The sequence below is a fragment of the Maniola hyperantus genome, chromosome 12, assembly GCF_902806685.2.
Source record: "Maniola hyperantus chromosome 12, iAphHyp1.2, whole genome shotgun sequence".
Taxonomy (NCBI): domain Eukaryota; kingdom Metazoa; phylum Arthropoda; class Insecta; order Lepidoptera; family Nymphalidae; genus Maniola; species Maniola hyperantus.
This window is the reverse complement of record NC_048547.1, coordinates 7,835,605-7,846,199: the sequence shown is the minus strand read 5'-3', so window position 1 is coordinate 7,846,199 and position 10,595 is coordinate 7,835,605. Positions and strand designations below refer to the sequence as shown.

General features: G+C 34.3%; 1 protein-coding gene across 1 annotated transcript in view; it reads left to right on the top strand.

Moving 5' to 3' along the window:
• The first annotated feature begins 760 nt into the window (after window positions 1-760).
• LOC117986920 (chaoptin) overlaps window positions 761-10,595 on the top strand; it is a 31,224-nt gene continuing 21,389 nt past the window's right edge. Inside the window, exon 1 of the mRNA XM_034973879.2 lies at window positions 761-977. The gene's annotated coding sequence lies outside the window, so the exon portion shown is untranslated. The remainder of the gene's footprint in view (window positions 978-10,595) is intronic.

Here is a 10,595-nt window from a genome sequence, read left to right as displayed (position 1 = left end):
AACACTGTGTTAAACAGTCACGGTTATTATACAATTTGACAAATTTCCTATACTTATAATTTATACTTACAAAAATGGAATTTAAAAATACTTTTACAACTGTGTTCTGTAAAACGAGACAGCCGTGCAAGTCTAATAATAACCTAATCTTAAGTTTTGACAGCATCTGTCTGTTAATGTATTATTTAAGTGGCGCCAAAGATAAAGTAACTTTAATTTAAAACTTGTTGAAGGGTCTTGTCGACATGTATGTTTTACAGGAAAAAATATATAATTGGATGTACCTATGTTGCTCGCGCGCCGCTCACGCGCACGACTTGCGCGCTCAACTCGGTTGCTGAACACATAGACCTAATCAGTTGCTCACTGGGTGAGTTCATAAAGCCACAACGTTTTTGTTAAGTGTTATACCTAATATAAAATAGGTTATAAGTTTAAGTTAGTTAGTTGTATGTATGTAATTAAAAGTAACAATAAGTATAAATAATTTAAGTTAGCTATCGCATTAGGTAATCCTGGAATGATAGTTTTAAGTTGTCTAATAAAAATAACAAATCATGACATCAACGCATCAACCCATCAGAGTACTTATAGGGATGTAGAGCACATTAGCGGGGAACTTCAAACTAATCAAGAACACGGGCTCGTTCGCGTTACGCGTGTACGATGGGTACGATGATGGTAATTTATTAGCGTTTATTCCCATATAGCAATCTGTAGGAATGCCGTTCTATTACGCAGACTCCGTTGAGATCTCTGCTCCAGTAAGCTGCGGGAGTAGGGACGCGACGGACGCTCCAGACTGTTCCCAAAGTGTTTGGGAACTACGATAGCTTACCGATAGCGCTTCGTTTGAATACGAGTGTGTTTATTGACGATTGAACGTTCTCTCTTTGGATTTTCTCCCGAATGTTTCTTGTGTTGCCAGTGTCGTTATGGAATTCGATTTAACAATTATTGGTATATTGCCTGTACCGGTAAGTGTAAAAGTTTATGAAAGTTATCGAGTTAGCTTTTTTGTGTATATGAGTTAAGGCTGAATAAATTAACATGGAGACAATTTCAGCTATTATTTACCTCATTATAAATTGATCATAGATTTTTTTATTTTTTACAAAGAAAATGCCTCTTTCTGAAAAACTTGAAATGAAAGATGTCTGCTAAAACGTATGTACCTAATAATAACTTTATAAAATTATTATCTATATCTGATGAAATATAATTATATAAAAGAAGAAACTAGCTGATATACCTAAATAATAATCAACATAATATACTTCAAACCGCTGAACTCGGTCTAGAAAGTAGATGTCATCTCTGTAGACACCTATTTTGAAAGGATTGTTCAGATATTCTGTACTTACGAACAAAACCATGTTGGGTTAGTTAGTGAAGGATCAGAAGACCGTTCGTCCGTCTGTCCGTCCGTTCAAGCCGTGCAGCCTCGTTGCAGTGCTCAGATAAGCCGTCAAGCGCTTACGAGCACGAAGAAACCTACTAGAAGGATACTAAAGTCAAATACCTACCCCCCTATCCCCCCCCCCCCCTCCCCCCATGTAACAGCTAGTGACATCGTTTTTTGACTGTTTCTTTTTAAAGTGCAATACGAAAGCTCAATAAAGACTTCATTTTATCTAAATCGATGTTGTGCTTAGATTTTAATGTCAGCTAATTCATTTGCCACGTTAACAGAATTACCTACCTTACCAATCAATAATCCCTGTCAGGCGATGAAGATATATCAATATCGACATGCTCCGTCGCTCAGCACTTCTTCGCGGTCGTTTATCTCATAAGAGGGATAAGCACCATTTGTTAAGCTAAACGAAATCCCAGTTATATTTTTCATCCGAGTACAGGCTTACAGACGTCAGCTCGTTTGTAAAATCCTAATTACAACCCTCGTATCACACTATTAAAAGTAGTATCAGTAGTAGATACCTAGTCGGATGAGGTTTTAATGTTTAGACTTTATCCTGTACAAAATATTTCTCACAGACCCGCGTTTGCTAACTTGCAAGCAACTTTTAAAACTAAAAGTATTAACAAGATTTACAAGTTGTTCAAAGGTTTTACAAGCTTATGACTGAGCTTAAAGTGGGAACTTATACCTAGGTTTTCTTTAAAGCTTTGCTCTACATTAAGCTATAGAGTATCTTATGGAAACGGTAACTTATCATTTTATTTTTCACATTTACATAAAAATACAGGCCGCCAATGAGACGCTGGGATAGATCAGCTAATCCATACTAATATTATAAATGCGAAAGTGTGTCTGTCTGTCTGTCTGTCTGTCTGCTAGCTTTTCACGGCTCAACCGTTCAACTGATTTTGACGAAATTTGGTACAGGAATAGCTTGCATCCCGGGGAAGGACATAGCCTACTTTTTATCCCGGAAAATTGAAGAGTTCCCACAGGATTTTTAAAAACCTAAATCCACGCGGACGAAGTCGCGGGCATCATCTAGTTTATAATATAATAATAGATGTTACTATATTAATAGTGGATACAAAATTTAATTCCACGGGAATTCCTTAACTTTTTAAGATAAAAAGTAGCCACTTTGTTAAGTCTGTGTATATAGACAACCTATCTCTATTCCAAACATCCAAATCGATAATTGTTTATATAGCATAACAAACAAAGTTTCACATTTATATTATTATTAGGGCAATAGAATACAATAATTTATATTGTGCAAACTTACAATTTTTTTAATTACATAGACAAAGATTAGTTTTAAGGCGATGCAAGGTTTAAAAATATTCATTGATAGGTACAGTATTTTAAATTTCCCGAGCTGATATAAATTCACCGTAAATAATTGAAGGGTTATTTACAAAAACAACATAACCGACATTTTTATCAGATTTTTTGTTCTGGCACCACTGCGTCCGCCTTTGTATAGGCTATCTGATGGTTTGACACATATTTTATAAAAACTACTTAAGTCTGAAATATTTCGATTTGAAATTTATTTTACAAGAACAACATATTATTTAGAATATTTTGCAAAAACTACTTAACTTCTTGCACTTGAGTCGTTTTTGTAAAAAAAAGTCTGTCATACTGTCATAGTTGAATGGCTACTTGTCAGTGTCAATAAATATTTTACTGTTGGTTTTTCACGCGGTAAAAGATACTTTTTGTTAAAATGAGTGATCAAAGTGTTTCAAGAGTAAATAGGAAAAGAAAGCATAAGGAAAAGAAGGAAAATGTTATTAAAAAGAAGAAAGCTTACGGAGAGGAGCATATTAACCACAAAAATAACTTGATTCCAGCAAGAAAAGTGGGGCCAGATTGCAGGTAAAATAAATTAATGGAGGATGAGGATGGAGGAAAGGATTAAGTTTTATCGTATGTAATTGAAGTATTGTACTTTGTTTTAGGTGCAAATTATATCAATGCTACAATAAAATTAATGCAGATCAGAGACAAAACATATTAACACATTTTAATGGTTTGGGTAACAAAAACGACCAGGATGCCTACCTTATGAGTTTAATTTCATCAGCTTACCCTAAAAGGCATACAACTGAAACACCAAAAAAGTTTCGCATGGTTACCTACTCGTTTAAAATACGTGTTGGAGTGGACGAAATACCAGTTTGCTTAACTGCATTTTGTAACATTCATGGTGTTACAAAGGGGCGTATAAGAACGCTACAAGGCCTCATTTCTGTTAATGTATTGGTACCAAAAGATATGCGAGGATCACACAAGACAAATAGATACAAGAAAACACCAGAAGAAATTTTGAATTTAATCCGTATCCACATTGAATCATTCAAGACGAGGCAATCACATTATTCTTTAAGAGACAATCCCATCTGCAGGTATTTATCTGAGGAGTTATCAGTTAATAAAATGTAGAATTTATTTTTAAACAGTCATCAAATGCAGGTGTCATATGTGGTGTATTGGTCAGTTTTCAAACATGAATTCAATCTTAAATTTGGTCTGCCAAGGACAGACACATGTGCAACATGCGATTCATACAAATTAAAGATCAAACTCGCTGCCTTGGATGAAACCAAACAAATATTAAAAAATGAACATAAATTACATTTGGCAAAGGTAGATAAATTTAATGAGATAAGACGACGGGAAAAACAAAAAGCTCAGCAAGGTTCAACTATGTGTTTAACCTTCGATTATATGCAGAACCTTCCTTTACCCCACATCCGAACAAGTGATGTCTTTTATTGTCGCCAACTATGGATGTATGTGTTTGGAATCCATGATGTGGGCAAAAATCAGGTAGTTTTGAATAGTTACTTGGAGACAGAGGGAAAAAAGGGCCAAAATGATGTTACATCACTATTACTGAGATATTTAAATAAATATGAAATCAGCTCTAAAAAGTTAGTACTTATCAGTGACGGATGTTCAGGACAAAATAAAAATTATATAATGGTGTACTTTCTTTACTGTTTGGTTCATGTGCTAGGTTTATTTAATTCAATTAAGTATATATTTCCTATCAGAGGACATACTTATCTACCTAATGACCAGGATTTCAGTCTCATTGGAAGCAAAAAAAAGAAATGCACCGCAGAGTTACCAGACGATTGGAATGACATAATGGAAACCGCTCGAAGATACCTATCACCATTCAATATTGAAAAAGTAACACATGATATGTTTTTTGATATAAAGGCGGCTGTTGGCCAATATTTTTTGCGCAACAGTAAACCTGCTATGAAACTGAAAGAAGTGAGAATGATTAAAATAGAGAAAGAGTTCCCCTATGTTTTAGTTAGATATACTTTTACAGGACCCTGGCATAGAATAATGATAAAAAATAAGCGTAAATTGCCAGAGGATCTGCAACTGAATAAAATGTACGAATCAAAACTGCCACTAAATCCTCATAAAAGAATTTAATTTAATTTAATTTAAAATAACTTTATTGTTAATAGATTTACAGAGAGTAAGAATACAGGATACACTTAAAAAACAAAGGGCGACCTTATCACTAAAGTGATCTCTTCCAGGCAACCCATACTTAAGAACTTATAGAACTGTAAGACGGGGAGTCGCAATTAAAAGAAATGACTTAATTAAATTAATAAATTTCTTATCAAACCCAGCAAGCCTCAGCTTCTTTGAAACTCTTCTGAGTTCCTCAGCTGCATCTGCGTCCACTACCTCTGCTGTTGACATTGACAGTGAGGACAACAGTAGTGGCATGGAAGACTAAGGTAACTACTTATTATTTTCTTCCATGCTACTACTGTACTGTACACTAATTATTAAAATAATACATGATTTCATTTAAAATTTTGTTTTATTTCTTACAAAAACAACATAACTTTCAGAAAATGCAAAGATTTTTTTACAAAAGGAACTTAACCAACAAAATTTTACAAAAACTGCACATGTGTCCAGTTTATTTTACTACCTGTTTCATTATTTGTGGACAACAGATAGAAAATAAGTATATTATCCAAGGTTTTGGACCTTAATTCATACATAATTTGTAAAATATAATGTAAATCTTGAATATTCTGTCCAAAATTCAGTTTTTTCTCTCTCCTATAAAGTAATATGGAATTCAAATAATATGTCGTTTTTGTAAATATCCCTTTTACGGTTTTAAGGTGAAAGGTGAAAGACACTGGCTGCAAGATACGGGTACTGCATATTTGTTCTCGCTTTTGCCCGGAATCTGATAAGGTGAAGGAGTTCGAACCAAGAAATGTGAAGCATTCTTAAATCAAAAAGAAATATAAAGAGGGTTAACCACTTATCTTGCCCGCAGTTTTGATGTCAATTTATTAGCTTAGCTTAGTTGTCAGGGTAAAAATATAATACCTAATTATTATACTAGCAGTTAACATGAACAGTTGGTATTAGGGTACAAGCATGAAGCAAAATTTGTTAGCAAATATAAAGCATCGGAAAAATAGTACCGTAAACATACAGAAGCAGTGACTCCAATAATTTCACTTAGATTAAACCTTATTTCAAAGATGATAATTTACTTTCCCTAGCTTTCCCTCATCAAAATATGTTGCAAACATGTTCCTCACAACTTTGTTTTGAATTTGTAGAAGAAGTTTTTAGGTATGTCTTCATTCTGATGTGGTTACTTGTTGATGTTTATTAAGCTTACTAAGCAACATTTAGGTATTAAGTATGTAGAGCAAGCTTAAATTGCTAAGCAATTGAGTTATCGTGATAATTATAGGCTAAAAAAGTAAAAAAAAATCTATTAAGACAAAATTATTAAAGCTTATGAATGATGCAGTTTCTATAACATTCGAAACCGTTACCTATAGTTCAAAACCAAAATGAAGAAATAATATGCCGGACTACTGCGTTGATCTCGAATTATACCAGAAAAACACGAAAAATGCGTTAAAAGTAGGTAAGAATAGGAAAGTCAATGAACTCCCGCATGTCACTTGTGCTCACCCGCACCGGGTTAGCGCGGAGCTTTGCGGGTGTGCGAGATGTTTCCTCCCCGATTGCAATCTCGACCTGTCGCCTCGTATTTTCACGAATCACAATAACGAACCGAATACGAATGAGTGCACAAACACCCTGAGTGTGGGTGCGATGTGGGTGTGGGTGTTATTGTTTCACATCATCGTCAGAGATGTCAGGTACTAAATATAAGTACCTACCTACAAGACACGAGACAACAAAGACATGGGAAATCGATTTATTAACGAATCTGTTTCAAGTCAACCTTGTTTGTTGTTTGTGTTCATCCTAAATTGTTTACCGGCTTTCAGGCGAAAATATTAGAGAAAGTTTTGTCCAAGATTAATTGTTTATTAGCTCACTAGACCACGGTCTTTATCACAGATAATAATATTATCATAGGAATTATTCTATTATTATTACCTAATCTTATGTTACTATTTCCGCCGTACATCTCAATCGACCCTCATATTATTGTACTTAGTTATACATAATAGTAGAAATTGATGTTAAAAACTTTAGGTACCTCAGTATAGTACGCGACAGGTCGAGATGTCAATTGGGGTATGAGGTGGGGGGACGCTTCGCACACCCGCACGTCACCCGCGATATCCCTCACCGGGTTAGCACGGGTGTGCGGGGCGTCCCCACCGCGATTGCCATCTCGACCTGTCGCGTTCTATAAATATATCTAATAATATGTTTAAAAATTCGTTTAGCAAATATCCCAGGCTAAAATTATTATAATAATTCTTAAAGCACGGAAACGTTTGAAAGTAATTGAGATGGATAAAATAATGAAAGAGAGAAATCGGAGAACCGGCGTCCATTGTCCCATTTTGATAAGATATCTGATATTTGACGGGAGTGAAGATTCCCTCCGAGTGCGGAAGTTGTCAGCCTCGATTCGACAATAACAACGACTCACATATCCATTTGTATGTAACTGTACACCTTGTTAATTAGAACATTTTTGTTTATATACCGTTTATATAATAATGAGGTATAGATGATTCAAGAATTTTACCATATTACGTACTCACATATTTGTACATATTACTAGATGATACCGGCGACTTGATTATTTTAAAATCCCGTGGGAACTCTTTGACTCTCGTAGCCTACGTCCCTTCCCCGGGATGCAAACTATCTCTGTACCAAATTTCGTTAAAATCTGTTGAACGGATGGGCCGTGAAAAGCTAGCAGACAGACAGACAGACAGACACACTTTCATATTTATAATATTAGCATGGATTTGCAAAGTTCACGTCATGATAATCTTAGTACAACATACTTCCTTCGTTGCAAGCAATAATGGGATTATCTAAGTTGAAATGTATTTGCATGGCTGAAGTTAATTTACTTTTCTAACAAATGCACAATTTGCAGTACCTACCTAAGTGTCCTTTTATATCAAACTTTTATTATTTGAAAAAATCTACGACATAGGTACTTTTATTTGGAAGCATATTTTATTTTAAATAAATTTGGAGGTATCTATACATTGTGGCTGATTCCATTGTTCACAATCTCTAAACTAAACTAAAATGGCACGTCTAAATCTATTGCTATCACTTTCATAATGTTGCTTGCGGAAAAGGTTAGCACTAGATTCAGACCTGTTAATTTAGTTTAGTGTAGAGTATATGTACAAGAGAATCGGCCCCAGTATTATATTATTTGAATGTAATTATATAATATATATTATTACTTTAAATTATATAATTACATTCAAAATATTTTTATTAATAAATTTTAAATTAGGCCTGTAAAATGTACTATATGTACATGTACCTTTGTTAAAGTACACAGGATATTTGGTAAAACGTCACGATCTCATAGAAGGGTTACGAGAGGTCAAATGCTATCAAAATGGGCAAAAGGGCCGTGTATGTGTTATATTGATCGTTATGTGTTTTTTTTAAATACACGGATTTGTTTTTCTAATATATAAAAAAGTAATGTACATTTCTATTTTTTATTTCAATTAATTTGTAAGTAGTAAAAAAATAAAGTTTTAGGATTAGAGCTCCGAAACTCTACCAGTTTCATAATTTATATTGTTTACTTGTGTAATTAATTGTTACTTTTACATAAAATTTGTGAAGTTTTGGCCTGACAAATATTTTAAAATCATTCTTAGCTATATAAACGACATAAAACAATCTTCAATAAGTTGAAAATTAACTGAAGAAACTCAAAATTAGGAGCACAACGGAGAAATTTCTTACCGGCCGACCTTCCTCAGACCAAAAAATAGTTTTTTTTATTATCAAAAGGGAGGTACAGTTTACTACCAAAATGTGTTCTGCTCAAGTCTGGTTATGAAGACGGCTACAGGATCGGTCCTTATCTGCCAATCCATTATTTTGGTAAATAGTTTCTTAATTAGTGTCATTAAGGCACCATGAATACACAATAATATGAAACAAATTTAAATTCCTCTTGAACTCATAGTACCTATAATAATAATTATTATATAGCTATTGCGTAGTGAATTTATTAATATTAGGTCAATCTAATTTGAAACAATTTCATCGAACATTATTCTGGTAGCGCCGGATAATTTAACTAATGTTCGTTTGATTTACATAATAGATAAAGTCTATTTAATTAATATGCTTGGATTAATAGTTTTTATTATTATGTTAGTAGAACCCCGTTTATCTGGACTAGAATCCCACTTTAGGTGAATATCATCCGTAAATTAAAATATAATAAAATCAAATGAATAAAGAAAAAAATCCCATGACGTTTAGTTCTATCATACCTTATTATATGAATGAGTCGCTTTATTTGAAGATTAATAATAATTTTCCTAACTGAATGTTTACTAGCATAAATAGTATAACACATAATAAAAATAGTGATTGAGATTTTCAATATTTTAAATTAATATTTCAATAACATGTAGTTATATTACGGGAAGAGACTTCAAATAATACTTTTTTCCACCTAAATTATTCAAAATTATTGTAAAGTTCAATAAAAGTGGGTAGGTAGTAGGTACCCGACTATAATATAAGAAGTTTGAGAAACTTATCTACATTAAAAGTTGTAGACGGTGGACTTTTCAAGTTCTAAAACAAAGTGGACGGTATAAAATCAGAAGTCGGCAAGTTTGATTGTATGTTTAAGCGTACCTACCTACTCCAACAACGGTTAAAAGTAGCGAAGAAAAAGGAGCCAAGAAAAAGAATTTCTACCTAATTGCAAAAAAGTTTTATTATAAAAAGTGTTAAGCTCTTAATTCGTAAAAGCAAAAGCACGTTGCCTATATATGTATTATGTAAGATGGAAATTAAAATTAAAAGGTATTTAAGAACAAAATTAGACGAGATAAACTGGCTCAGTCACTGATGAATTTTATATAGGGTCAACCCACTACCTCCCATGGCCCCACCAACCTCGCGGTTATATGGGCCGAAACGCGGGAGGGCGCCCGTTCGGTACTTGCTCGGAGGCTCTTTCCCGGGGCGCCTTCTTGACTCCCTACAAATTCTTTCTTTCCTGTCCTTGTCTAATTGGTCTTTCTCCCCTTTCTGGGGCAGACGTACACAACACGCAGATCCCCGCGTACCCCGCGGTCCGGATCCTTCCTCAAACACCCACTGGTCCACGATCACGGTCCGAGCTGTTCCGCCTCTTATGCCAGTGATGCGCGAACTCCCGTAGCTCTATAAAGGGTCAAGGAGAAAAATATTTCGTCTTTCAAGAACACCAATGAACCAGTTTATTGAACTGGCGGGTCCTTCTTTTAAATTCACTTGGTAAGGCCTCGGCTTCGCTACCTCCTTCCAATATTACTCCGCTGGCAATTGCTTTATTTTCAGTTAACTTAGTTTTGCGTCACAAATAGAAGAATTTGTCTTTTGAGTATGTACTATGTAGATTAATTTAACCAAATAACTTATTACATTTCTTTCCAAACTACGAAACCTCGGTGGACGAGTCTGACTTGGCCTTGGTCTTTTTAGTTTATTGTATTTGGTCTGTTCTGTCTACTTGTTTTAATGATTGAAATATGGAATGGTCTGTACTGAGAATTTAAGAAACAGACGTAATTTACGATCTAAGCTACTACTACTAACTACTAGGTATCAAAACGGTAATCCTGTGCGGATGAAGTCACGGGCAACTGCTAGTCTAAAATAAATGAAA